A 13,260-nucleotide genomic window follows, 5' to 3' on the forward strand; every position below is an offset into this window, starting at 1 on the left:
TGCCCCATAGACTTCCATTATAACCACATTTTTTGTCTGCACAGCCATGACACTATATAATCATGCATTCTTGATTGTTGCTGGTTTTCCCTGTTGGGAAGAGGTAAAATTTGTGATTTTTACTGTTGATGACCAAGTGGCACCATTAACCCTTTAGATAGGCCTGAGCAAAGCTTAGTTTCTGGCTTTTGTGTGTGTGTGTGTGTGTGTGTGTGTGTGTGTGAAAGTGAGAGAGACCACCCACCCTGGTGCAGAACACCATGGTCGTGAGTTATATTCCGAAATGGGGGAGGAATGTGATCCTCATCAGCACAAGGCACCGCGAGGCAGTGGTGACAATATTCATAAATCTGATGCAGAGTAGATTTTTTACAGAAAAAATGGAAAAGTGTATCGCTGAAGGATTTTAAGGTAGTTTCAAACTGGCTTTACCATCAAGAAAAGACAAGCATTTCATACACAGGCCATACATAGGTTTAGTCTGTACTTCTCACCATCCAAAGGCCACAGGTGCAGAAATACACTTTGTTTTTGTGTACTCCATGTAGTTGTGAGAGCTGAGGTACATATTTTGATTTTCTCAGACACATCAAGGTTAGTGTGCAAAGGTCTCTCTCTAACTTTCACACACACACACACCCACATGATAACAACTACTGCTGAACAACAAAAGCTAGATTTCAGTTCACCACCAGGTTCCCGGCTGTTATTAACTGAACGATTTGGTGAACTCCTCGCCAATTCTGCGGACAATCGACTAAAGTCACGTTCCCATACCGGGAGTTGAACCCGGGCCGCCTGGGTGAAAACCAGGAATTCTGACCGCTAGACCATATGGGAGGGCGCCCCAGGAAAGTTGAGATCGGCGTTTTACTCGACCACCAAGCAGTTTGAGCTCCAGCGCGGTATCATCCAGAGCTTTGCATGGGAACCTTGCATTGCAGAGCACAAAATCGGCCAGCGCTGACCGAGCATTCAGCTACTCGAGCTGTCACTCCAGCGGAAGATCAGCCGCTAGACAGAGCGTGGGCTGGTGTTCCTGGTGCAGAAAGCCAGCATACCTCCCAGTACAGGACTCTCCGCATTTCAGGGATTGTGGGAGGTGTTACTCTGCCAGCAATTGGGCAGCTGGAGTCTGTGGCACACCTCTGGGCTCTTAAAAGGCAGCCGAGCCAGCCAGGAGTCGAACCTAGAATCTTAAGGGGAGCGGGGTCCTACCTGCTTATGCTTTTCAAGTGACAAACGGCCAAAAGCCATGCCTAGCATTCAACGGTGATGTGGAAAAGCCAATGCCGTGACCCGGATTCGAACCGGGGTTTCTGCGGCCACAACACAGAGTACTAACCACTATACGATCACGGCACCCCACACACCTGGGCTAGCAGGAAAAAGGAGCTGCTACATGTTGTGATATGGGTTCTGGAGCCCCTCTGGCCTGGTGCAGTGGCTTTTGATTTAGACATGATTGGAATAGTTGTAGTCTTTTTTGACACTATATCGAGAGACGATCTGATTCATACCCAAATGATACCTTCTGTGCTTTTTAAATAAAAAAAAACAAACAAATAAATTAAAAAATCCTGCAACCCGGATACACTACATGATTAGTTCTATTGACACTGGGACTGACACTCACAGACACCGAGAGAGAAAATGAGCCAAAAGAGAGTTCTCCTCAGTTCATCAAGAAGATTAAGAACGATTTAAGTTGAAGAGGTCAATGGTACTGTGGCTTTGGTTATGTAACGTTTTGCGCAGTGAATCGAAATGAACACAACACCAACATGCTGCTGGCTGCAATCGGTGATCGTGTTCGGATTCCGTTGAGGAAGCGTTCCCGGCCGTTATTAACTGAGCGATTTGGTGAACTCCTCGCCAGTTCTGCGGGTAATCCAATAAAGTCACGTTTAACGGTAACATTATTAGCTAGATGGCATATTCTTCTGCTATGGAAACAAATTCTCCCTCCATCTTTTGATGACTGGCAGTAAGATGTTATGAGCTTCATTCATTTGGATAAAATTAGGTACACAATAAAGGGCAATACTGGCATATTTTCTGAAACTTGGGGCCATTAATTTTTATTTTTTTCTGATTATGTGAATTCTTCTTTTATAGTTGGTCAGTCTAATTATTAGGATGTCCTTATAATTGTGGCTTGATCAAGTATGTGCACTGTGTATACATAATTTATATTAATGTTTTGTTTGCTGATGTAAACGATTGTGATTATATTTAGTTAGTTAGTTAGTTAGTTAGTCTCTAAACTCAAATTCAGTTTCTTCTGTACATATTTGACATACACTATTTTTTGGTTTGTATAACTGTATATATAATCAGAAAGAGGACATTCTTTAAAAAAGAGAGATTTGATTTGAAACCTGAACTGCTATCAGGTCCATGCTGAACACCTTCTGACCAATCCAAATCAAGTATAAATTTTAATCTCAATACTGCACATAATTATCAAATAAAAGTCTATCCAGCTGTTATCCAAAAGTCTGAAATAATGTTTCTCTTAAGTGTTTTAATTCAAATCCATATTTTGGTGTGATTTATACACATGGGTTTGTCCATTCTGACTTTTGGACGCTTTATTATGTCCATTTTATGAAGAAACAGGAAAAGACTTTGAAAATCATCTGTCATTTTCTGATCATGTTAAATATCAACACAACTAGACTGAAATATACAGGTAAGATATGCAACTAATTGTAACATGAACAGAGCAAGATATAAACTGATATCTACTGGTTTCCTGTCAGGGTTGTGGACTGTTTTCTGGCCACTAGAGATCCCCACTGCCTTTTTGTTGGTGTCCAGTCTCTGTCATTATGTCTAATAGGTGTCTCCTGTGCTTTGTTTTTGTTTGTCTGGTATAGTTCTTTGTTTTGATTGATTGACAAGTGCTCTTTTGAACGCCTTATGGATTTATTTTGTGGACTAATTAGAATGACTTTTTGGAAGTATTGACTTTGTTTTTTGATTAGACTCCTGTGAACCTTTTGTATGCTTTTGGATTAACCTTGTGGATTTTGGGGATTTATTCTTTGGAACTACTGTCAAGTCTTTTGAGCTGACTTGTTGGATTTGTTTTGTGGATTATTTGACCTGCATTATTATCTAATTAAAGATAAGTAAACATTTCTCCAGAACTGTGATCTGGTTATCTGCATTTGTGTTCAGCCCCCTTTGATTGTGTTCAAGTTTTCTCACTAGTCCTGCCCTCACTCGCCGCCATAACCTACTGTTCCTTCATTGGACCACTTTTGATAGATACTGACTACTGCAGACCGGGAACACGCCACAAGAGCTGCAGTTTTGGAGATGCTCTGATGCCATCACAATTTGGTTCTTGTCCATACTGTAGGCTTGCCCATTTTTTCTGGTAAAAACCTATAAACTATAATATTGTGCTCACCATACAAATAGATGTACGATAATACTGGATTCAGGAAGCTTCTGCAGATGACAGCAGAGGAGTTTGATATCTTGCTGGGGATGGTTGGACCTCTCATAACCAAGCAGCACACACAAATGAGACGGGCAATATCCCCAAAAGAGCGTCTAGCTGTGACCATGCGGTTTTTGGCAACAGGTGGGTCTGGCAGAACAATATTTGATTCAACAAGTATTACTTTTAAGTGTGTATTGCTATATTTTATAGTTACTTTATTTCTTGTGCAGGCGAAACGTTCAGTTCCCTCAGTGTCCAATACAGGGTTGGGGTAAGCACTATTTCTAACACAGTCATGGAGACCTGTGCTGCTCCTGAAGGTACTCACTGATTCACAACATTTACTCAAATGCTGTACTTAAAGGACACATTTAGTACATTGGTAAAAAATAACTTTTAGTAAAATTAGCTTAAAAATGAACATCTGTTTCAGTAAAATGCATCAGTTATTTGTGATGGTCTGTGAATTCCAGCCTACAGTGTCAATTTTACTATGAGGTTAGGACCATCAAAATTTTTTTATCAATTTTTTTACCAGATATCAAGTTGATGATTTTACAGAATGTTCTTTACATTATGATTTTTATGTACAAAACAGTCACCAATAAAATGACTTTATCTGGGTTTTCAGTCATGTATAACTTATAACTAAAAAGTAATTTTAATAAAAGTATACATATGTATAGTTTATAAATGATCTGAATGCATCTTCCACCACTGATTACCAGTAATGTACAAAAAACAGTAGTATGCTGTGATGATCAATATAGCTATAACGTCCCAGAGTATTTGTATTTTCAAGGTCACTGCTTTTTGTATTTTAATGTTTATTCTGTAATAGTCAATGAAGCCTTAAGTAATGAATCCATATTTGCAATGCTTCAGAAATGTTTTATTTTTATGCTCTGTGACAAAGAAATAATGTTCAAATCTGTTCTTTTGCTAGACCCACAACAGAGGCAGAATGGCTCTCATTATAGCGCATGATTTTCAATCTAAATGGCAATTCCCACATTGCTTATTGCGCTTGATGGTAAACACATCCGTACACAGCCTCCAGTTAAAGGTGGCAGTCTTTACCATAATTACAAGTCCAGCTTCTCTGTAATAATGATGGCTGTTGTGGATGCCAACTACAAGTTCGTCTACGCCAGTGTGTATTTTGTAGAAGAAGGAAAAGTGTCTTTCTTAAAGCATGGTGCTTCTGTTATTGATGTTAGCCTTTTATGCATAGAATACTATGTATATACTGTATCTTCAGACTATACAACTTGGGTGTACTTTGAAAGCATTGAGACAGGTGTCCATGACTGTTAGAAATAGTGCTTACCCCAACCCTGTATTGGAAACTGAGGGAACTGAACGTTTCACCTGCACAAGACATAAAGTAACTAAAATATACAGTGAGGGGAAAATTATTTGATCCCCTGCTGATTTTGTACATTTCCCCACTGACAAAGAAATGATCAGTCTGTAATTTTAATGGTAGGTGTATTTGAACAGTGAGAGGCAGAATAACAAAAAAATCCAGAAAAATGCATTTCAGAAACATTATGCTTTGGGGGTGTTTTTCTGGTAAGGGGACAGGACAACCGCACCGCATCAAAGGGACGATGGACGGAGCCACGTACCGTCAAATCTTGAGTAAGAACCTCCTTCCCTCAGCCAGGGCATTAAAAATGGGTCGTGGATGCAAAGAGGAGTGGGCGCAAATTCCTTGAGATGTGTGCAAACCTGGTGGCCAACTACAAGAAATGTCTGACGTCTGTGATTGCCAACAAGGATTTGCCACCAAGTACTAAGTCATGTTTTGCAAAGGGATCAAATACTTATTTCACTCAAATCAATGTATAACTTTTTTTGAAATGTGTTTTTCTGGATTTTTTTCTTGTTATTCTGTCTCTCACTGTTCAGATAAACCTACTATTAAAATTACAGACTGATCATTTCTTTGTCAGTGGGCAAACATACAAAATCATCAGGGGATCAAATAATTTTTTCCCTCACTGTATACCGTACACTGGCTAATGGTGATTTGTGAGGACTTTCATTCATATATATATATATATATATATAAAAAAAACAAAACATAAACATACATATGCTAATTCAGGCTAATTCCAGAAACAAAGTCATTTCTGTGGCATTTCACACTGACACTGTGGACCATATGTGTGTATGTGATGTAGCACTAAATGTGATGCCCTCTTTTATGTTTTAATCAACATGCTGGAGAGCTTCAATGTCTTTTTAGCCATTTCACTTTACTTAGCATTTTGCACAACATTTCTTATAGCACAACTTGCGGTTCCCCTCTAAACTGTCCAGACGCGCACACACACACACACACACACACACACACACACACACACCCGGAACCAAAATCACATGTAATCATTCATAACATCACATCTTCCCCACTTTAAAAGTAAAGCACTATCTTTGGGATTCTTTACTTCTATTACTAACTTTTATGCAAAAAACAACCTTTTTTTCTTTTATCTAACAGTAACACAATAGTTGCAGTTTAACTGTGAGATATTACAATCAACCTTTTTCTTTTTCAACTACCCCAGTCCTTGAAATATTTAACAAATTTCAATAAGCCTTTCAGGAGGTCTAACAGGTCATCTTGGTCTGCAAGACATCGCAGGAGAGATATTATTGTTGCAGATTTTGCCTCCACATCTTCAACATTTACTTTTTGGGGTTTTCATTCTTTGCTGCTTTTGCTTTCAAAATGTGTTTTGCTCCTCTTTTTTAATGGCCTGCACTGCAGCATCTTCTCTATGTAGTTCCTTGGCTTGTGCACAAGTTATTTCAGCAGGTCTACACATATTGACTGATTTCTCCAGTGTCAGAGCTGGTTCACATAACAGTCTTTCCCTGAGACCATTATCAGGAATCCCACAGACTATTTTGTCCCTCACCATTGAGTCTCTAAAATCTTCAAATTCACAAGTCTTACTTAGTGTGTGCAGTTTCGCAAGGTACTGGTCAAAACTCACTCCTTGTGTTTGGTCAGCAGAGAAAAATTTGTATCTCTCAAAAGTGACATTCTTACTTGGCACGAAGTATTATGGAACATGTGCCACACACAAGACCTGAAATAATTGTTTGGTCTAAAAACCACACACCTGGCAACACACAAACATCATCTGACATTCACTGAATTGAACTAGATGACTGTTCCTGAGAAAATTCAGCAACTTATTATTTCAATCAATTTACGCACTAGGCTTTCTCACAACAAATCAATCTCACTGTTGGATATGTAATCTAATGATGATGAGGTAGTTCTAGGTTTCGCCTTGTTTTATATAAGCTGTATCCGATACTGCCACCCTGTGGTGAGATTGAGAATTGACCTAATACAGGAGACTTACTATCAGGTACCACAGAGTATAGAAGTAATGCATTAAGTCTCTTTATATACTTTCACAAGAAGACCAGCCTGTAACCACTTAATGAAATAAAAATAATAAATGAATTAAATGACTTGAATGAAATTTTATTTTTATACTTGTACAGAAGGCCATCATACAGAGGTGGCAGCAGGAATAACACAGGCTACTGACTTAACACCTTACTACACACTGTGTCACTTTAAATTTCATTCATCTCAGGTTACTTTTAGAAGCATTACTGCACTTTAAAACTTTGGACCCTGTGTTTTCTATAATGTATTATTTTCATTTTGAATGTACTTTTTTGTGATTTCAGTATTTATACCCTATACTCTTATACTTACACTCTACCCATGTGTGTACTTACCCCCACTGTTACCCATAGCCCCTCCCTGCATGCTTAGTCTCGTCAGCACTGTGAATGTCATACATGTGTCTTAGACCTTGAGTCCAAGAGAATTATTATTTCATCTCATCACACTGTATGTGGCTGTGATTATCTTGAAATACCGCATAGTTAAAGCTCTGTGAAGAGATTCTGGCACTTAGGTTTAAAACACTTAAATCCTCATTATTCCCATCCTACAGTTCTGTTATTTATTTTAAAGTAAATTGTTCTTCATAAGTATACCAGTAATTGTTAAGAAGTTTCTGTCAGTTCACATTTCGCAATACAAATCAAATCCAGCTCCAAGAAGAGATTCAGGGTCTAAGGTGATCTGTTATAAAGAAGGTATCAGCTTTCATATAAGCATTTCTTTAATGTTAACTAATGCAGTAAATAAAGTAAGTTAACAGAGCCTTAATGTAAAGTGTTATCACAGTATGTTTATATGGTTTATTACTCACATAAATAATTGTAATGTGATAAATGTATTGATTATGTCCACTGAAAAAAAAGTCCAAAATTCTGTGACCACATTAATAATCTGGGATTTTTCTTCAACTGCATTTTTTCCTATTTAAAATATAGAAAGTAAACAATAGTTCATTTAAGATTCTGTACTCTTTCTAGGTGTCTATTTAAAGGTCAGATTTTCCTCATGTCTGATCTTTTTTACTGAAGCATGTGTTCAAGTGACACACTGATGCATTTGATCTAAAATGGCTTGTAAGGTTTTACATAAACTTGTGGTGTCCATGCAGCTCAAATGCACACACTCATTTAAAACAAAAAAGGCAACATGCTAAATGCTAGAAGCTCAGAAAGGCATCTTGCATAAATTTCAAAGATTTGCAGAAAGAAAGAAAGTTGTTGTCAAATAATATAATCTGAAAAACAAATTGATGCATTAAATTAGAAAAAAATGCCAAAAAGAAGCATTTTTACTAGTGGTCTCAGACATTTGGACCCCACTATATATTTTATTATGGCCTTAGCAAGGCTATAAAGTGTCCAGCTTTTATATATTTCTTTTCTGTTTTGTACATTCCTTATTTTGAAGGCTAGTGTATTAATTTAAGTGTGTTCATTTATGACAGAAATGGCCTCAATGTGTCTTAAAATGTCCTTGTTTTGTCTGTGCAGGCAACATTTATAACTGATTCCAGGTGTTTTGAGGAAATGCATCTCAAGCTCTGACATACTGCTGTGGCTGAAATTGATTTTTAAGACACTAATGTACATGGAAGTTGCTGGACAAAGCTCAGTCTGATGGTGTGCTTTTAGATCATTTGTGGCATATCTTGCTTCTTGTCATAGATAAATGTGATCTGTCTGAAAATGGAAAAATGGTGTTGGCAGTAGGACTAAAAGGGAACTGGAAGCAAACATTTTGATCAGTGGAGTTAATAAAGCTTATCTAACAGTTAGAACAGCTGTCCTGTGTGACTGAACAAAAGTGAAGCAAACAGATTTCTTCAGCAGGGGGTATCTGTCTCGTAAGCTGTTTAGTGAAGAGGAATTCTGCAGTATGATTAATGCTGTCACACCTGACTAATGGTGTCTGAACTCAAGCCACCCTACACTTGGAATAAATGAGGGACGCTGTGTCCACCTGTGTCCAGGGGGTGATGTTTCACAGCGAGGGTCTGAATTCATCTATCTAATAATCCCACTCCTAATCAAACCCAGCCTTAGATATGATTTAAATTATGGTAGAATAACTATGTTACTCATATGGGAAATGTCTCAATCAATAATGCTTTACATTATGGTCCCCTTAAATGATATTATTTAACATTAGTTTACATAAACAAACCATGTATGTCAGTATTAATATACCCCGCCTACTGCTGAACAACAAAAGCTAGATTTCAGTTCACCACCAGGTAAAACAATTAGTTTGACTGAACTCAATAAATTGGTTGCTGCATTTATTGTTGAGGAGATGCAGCCACTCTTCACTGTGAAGGCGCCGACATTTTGTAATATCATCAGCAAAATCAGGGAAATGGACAGGGGCCGTGCTCTCCGATCGCAAAACCTTTACAAGCTTTTTGGACAAGGCATATATAGAAATGGAGGCAGACCTGAAGAAAACATTTGCAGATTGATCTAATTTTAGAATGACTTTAGGAAGACTATATTGCACTCTTTAATGTCTTTATTAACTTGGACTGTGAGTTTACTTTGTAATGTAACACATATAGGTTTCTATGTGTATAAAATGAAAAGAGAACGAGTCTACTGGTCAAATTTAAGAAAAAGTATCGCAAAAGTAACGTAACGCATTACTTTTTATAAAAAATAACTAAGTAATGCAATTAGTTACTTTTTTAGGGAGTAACACAATATTGTAACGCATTACTTTTAAAAGTAACTTTCCCCAACACTGAATATAATATAATAACAAATATATAATATATTTGTTATTTTTCACATTTTAGTAAACCATTTAAAGGTTGTGAAATTCTGTAAAAATGATCTGTATATGAGTGAAAAATTCAGTTTGTGTTGCGTTTAAAGGAAACTTTTATACATATACTGATGGCTAAAAATAATCAGAATGAGACCGCAATAGGAACAAATATAAACATTTATTTAAGCAAAGTCTATAAGAAGTATACAAATAAGTTTATTTCTAAACAATTCTATATATGTATTTACAATCTATAGGCTATTGATGGGAATAGGGGGAGTGGGATAGGAACAGAGGGATAGATTAATAAGGGATGATTATTAAGGGACGAGGGATCTTAAATGCTAAGGTTAAGCCCTTCTTCAGGTCCTGGGGTTCACTGTACAAACCTGTAGGAAAGAAAAGAGATTTTTTAAATATTAAGTTGATCAAAAATAGAAATAAAATGATTTCATACTTACGTGTGGAGCCTGAGCAATGTAGGAAAAAGAAGTGAGAGAAAAGAAGATGAAATGAAACAGAGGAAGAAAAGATGAAGTGGGTAAGGGGAAAGACATTGCTCAGAGCTCCTCCAAAATGTCCATCATCAGCTGGACGTGCAGCTTGAGGAGTCGCTGAACTGTGGTGGCTAAGGCTGCTGGGTCACTGTAGAGCTCCAGAGGCTGAGTGAAGAGTACTTCAGCAAGCTCTGTAAGGTAATCCTATTGACAAATTCCACACACATCCAACATAGTGTCACTGAGTTTAAGATACAATCCTGAGAATTTGTGGATCGTGGCATCAGAAGATATTCAACACTTACAATAAGCACTGTGAAGTACAGCTCTGCTGCAGGCTCCCACACGTCCACGTCCCACATGCTGAAGAGCGCAAGCAGGCGCTCCAAGAAACCGCCCTTAAACTTTTGGAAAGAAAGACAAGCTTCATTAATGCCATGTCTTATCAGGTTTAAAAATATGGAAAAAGAAAACCAGATCAAATAGACCATGTTCTGAAACTCAAACATTGCTTAGAAATCTCCTGATAAGACACTTACTGGCTGAGGTTTTGAGCCATTTATAAAGTAGCTGAAGAAAATCAGCTCAAAAAAACATCCAGGAAGTTGTAGTGGTGGTCCTGCCCAGAGTAGAAAAGATACAAAAATAAATTAGCTTTACATATTGGAGTCCTGTTTTCTATATTAGCAAAATCTCTTATCTTTAAACATCTGTCATTTCACACAGGTGTTTATTAGCTTACACAGGAGCTGAGCTCTGCTTTAATCGATTCCTGATTGGAAGGCGTCCTCAGGAATCGAATCAGGGCCTCGTAGGCCAACTGCACACCAACTGCATCCTGTTAAAGCAAACGAAAAAATCTCTGTAACTCACTTTGGCTATGGCTGAGAAACTGAAATTATTTCCATCACAAAAATGATACAGTCTTTCATCATTCTGAAGTCACCTGGTTGTTAGCTGCTGCCAGTCGCATGACCATCTTCTTTCCAGCCATGAACAAGAAGTTCTGGTTGTGGATGCTGGCAAGCAGAGTCTGAATATAAGACAGCACACAATATAAAAGTTAAAGCAGAGTGGACTTTACCTGCGCAGTAACAGCAGCTGAATAAAGGTTTTACTCACAGCAAACGCCTCACGAAGCGCGGGCACCTTCAGGCCGATTTCAGTCACCCCTCTGTCTGAAAGATGGCAGCTAAGAAACAAGAGATGTAAATGTTTAGTGTATATTAAACATACAATACACTGTTACATCATTAAAGAGTGAAGAGGATCGTACCAAATAAAGGGCACCTCCAACTCCTCTGGGTTAAGGCGCTCCTCACTCTCCTGCAAGCCAAATCATTAAATCATTAAAACTCACACAGTAAATTTTACAGTATCCGAATCAGGGGAATAGCAGCATATGTAGATACACATCAGGTCTGAAAGTCTGAATTACCTCACAGTCGTTGTGATCATAGTCCCAAGTGGAGGTGAACATCTGTCCATCTTCAGCCACATACAGCAAAGTGCAGGTTACCGTTGTAATGGTTTGCTGTTGAATAAAAAAAATATCCACACTGAAGACAAATAAAAGCACAACTGACAAAATTCTAAAAGTTACTAACTACAAGATACACTTCATGACAGTGCAATAAATTTACCACAAAATAATGTGGCACGACGAATGATGTCTCCATTCGGTTACAGGAGATGAACTCTGTAACCCTCCCAGATTCAGCCTTAAGAGAACAAATTAAAGTGAACACAATTAGTCACTGCAATTAACAAAAGTTTTGTGATGCCACAAGGAATAATCCCTTACCTGTATGCCAGTGAAACAGTCCTCTATGGAGGACTCATAAGGGAATCCCTGCAAATGACAAAAAGCTGAAACTCAAGATCTATTTCACAAACGTGAGCGTCTAATAATCATCAAGGTCAATTCTCTTCCTCAGAGTAATTAAGTCTGTGATTACCATGTGATTCAAGCTGCTCGTCTTGGTGGATTTAAACCAACAAAGACGGCTCTGTGGGCCCCTTATCATCCCCAGGAAGTATGTTTTCATTTCCACTGACTGAAAATAGAGAAACAAAACTAAACATTAGAACTTGTAAAGACGGGTGTTTGTGTGTTTGTATCTCAGCTGCTGCACTGTAGAATACCTTGAACTGGGAGATGGAGGCCTGTGCAGAGAGGAACTGAATATTACACCAAGCGCTGATCAGCTCACCAGCATCGAGCGGCTGTGAAAAGTAGAGCAGGAAGATCATGAGTGCTTCTGATCACAGCAGTTTCATACTAATATTCTGTCACTTACAGTAAAAACAACCTTGTAAAATCCAGTGATCAGCTTTAGGAAATAAATGAAAGCTTTGGTTACCAGAAAAACAGGTGAAGGGTCTTGAGGTTGTTCTGTGGGCAGCAGCTGGATGTTCGGCTCAACAAACTTAAAACACACAAACACAATTAGTCACTGCAGTTCATAACATTTTGTGATGCCACAATGAATAATCCCTTACCTGAATGCCAGTGAAACTCTCCTTATCACTGGTATAATAAGGGAATCCCTGTAAAAGACAATTAGATGAAACTCAAGATCTACAACCACATTTCACAAAAGTGCTCTTCTAAAAATCATGTCAGTTGAAAAATGTCCATTCTCTTCATCAGAGTAATAAAGACTGTGATTACCTCGCGAGTCAAGCAGTGTGTCTCTGCGCTTTCAAACCAGCAGAGCCGACTCTCTGGACCCCTCATCATTCCAATCATGTCTCTGCTTATATCCACTGGCCAGAAATAGAGAAACAAAACTTAACATTAGATCTTGTAAAGAAGGATGTTTGTGTGTTTGTATCTCAGTTACAGCAGTGTAGAATACCTGGGAGAGGGAGGAGACTACAGACACACACTGAACATCACGGCAGGCACTGTCCGGCTCATCAGCATCGAGCGGCTGTGAAATGTAGAGCATGAAGATCATAAGTGCTTCTTATCATATCAGATTTATACTAACATTCTTTACAGTAAAAACAACCTTGTAAAATCCATTGATTGGCTTTAGGAAATAAATGAAGGATTTTCTTACCAGAATGACAGCTGAAGGTTCTTCGTGTGG

At 38.2% G+C, this 13,260-nt stretch overlaps 2 non-coding genes across 2 annotated transcripts; both read right to left on the reverse strand.

Annotated features, from left to right (window-relative positions):
* Window positions 1–768: 768 nt before the first annotated feature.
* On the reverse strand, window positions 769–840 carry trnae-uuc (transfer RNA glutamic acid (anticodon UUC)). Its single transcript has one exon. It is a non-coding gene; the product is annotated as a tRNA-Glu (tRNA).
* A 450-nt stretch (window positions 841–1,290) lies between these two features.
* On the reverse strand, window positions 1,291–1,362 carry trnah-gug (transfer RNA histidin (anticodon GUG)). The gene has a single exon. It is a non-coding gene; the product is annotated as a tRNA-His (tRNA).
* Between the last annotated feature and the right edge of the window lie 11,898 nt (window positions 1,363–13,260).

The sequence above is a fragment of the Hemibagrus wyckioides genome, unplaced genomic scaffold (genome assembly GCF_019097595.1).
Source record: "Hemibagrus wyckioides isolate EC202008001 unplaced genomic scaffold, SWU_Hwy_1.0 Contig3, whole genome shotgun sequence".
NCBI lineage: Eukaryota > Metazoa > Chordata > Actinopteri > Siluriformes > Bagridae > Hemibagrus > Hemibagrus wyckioides.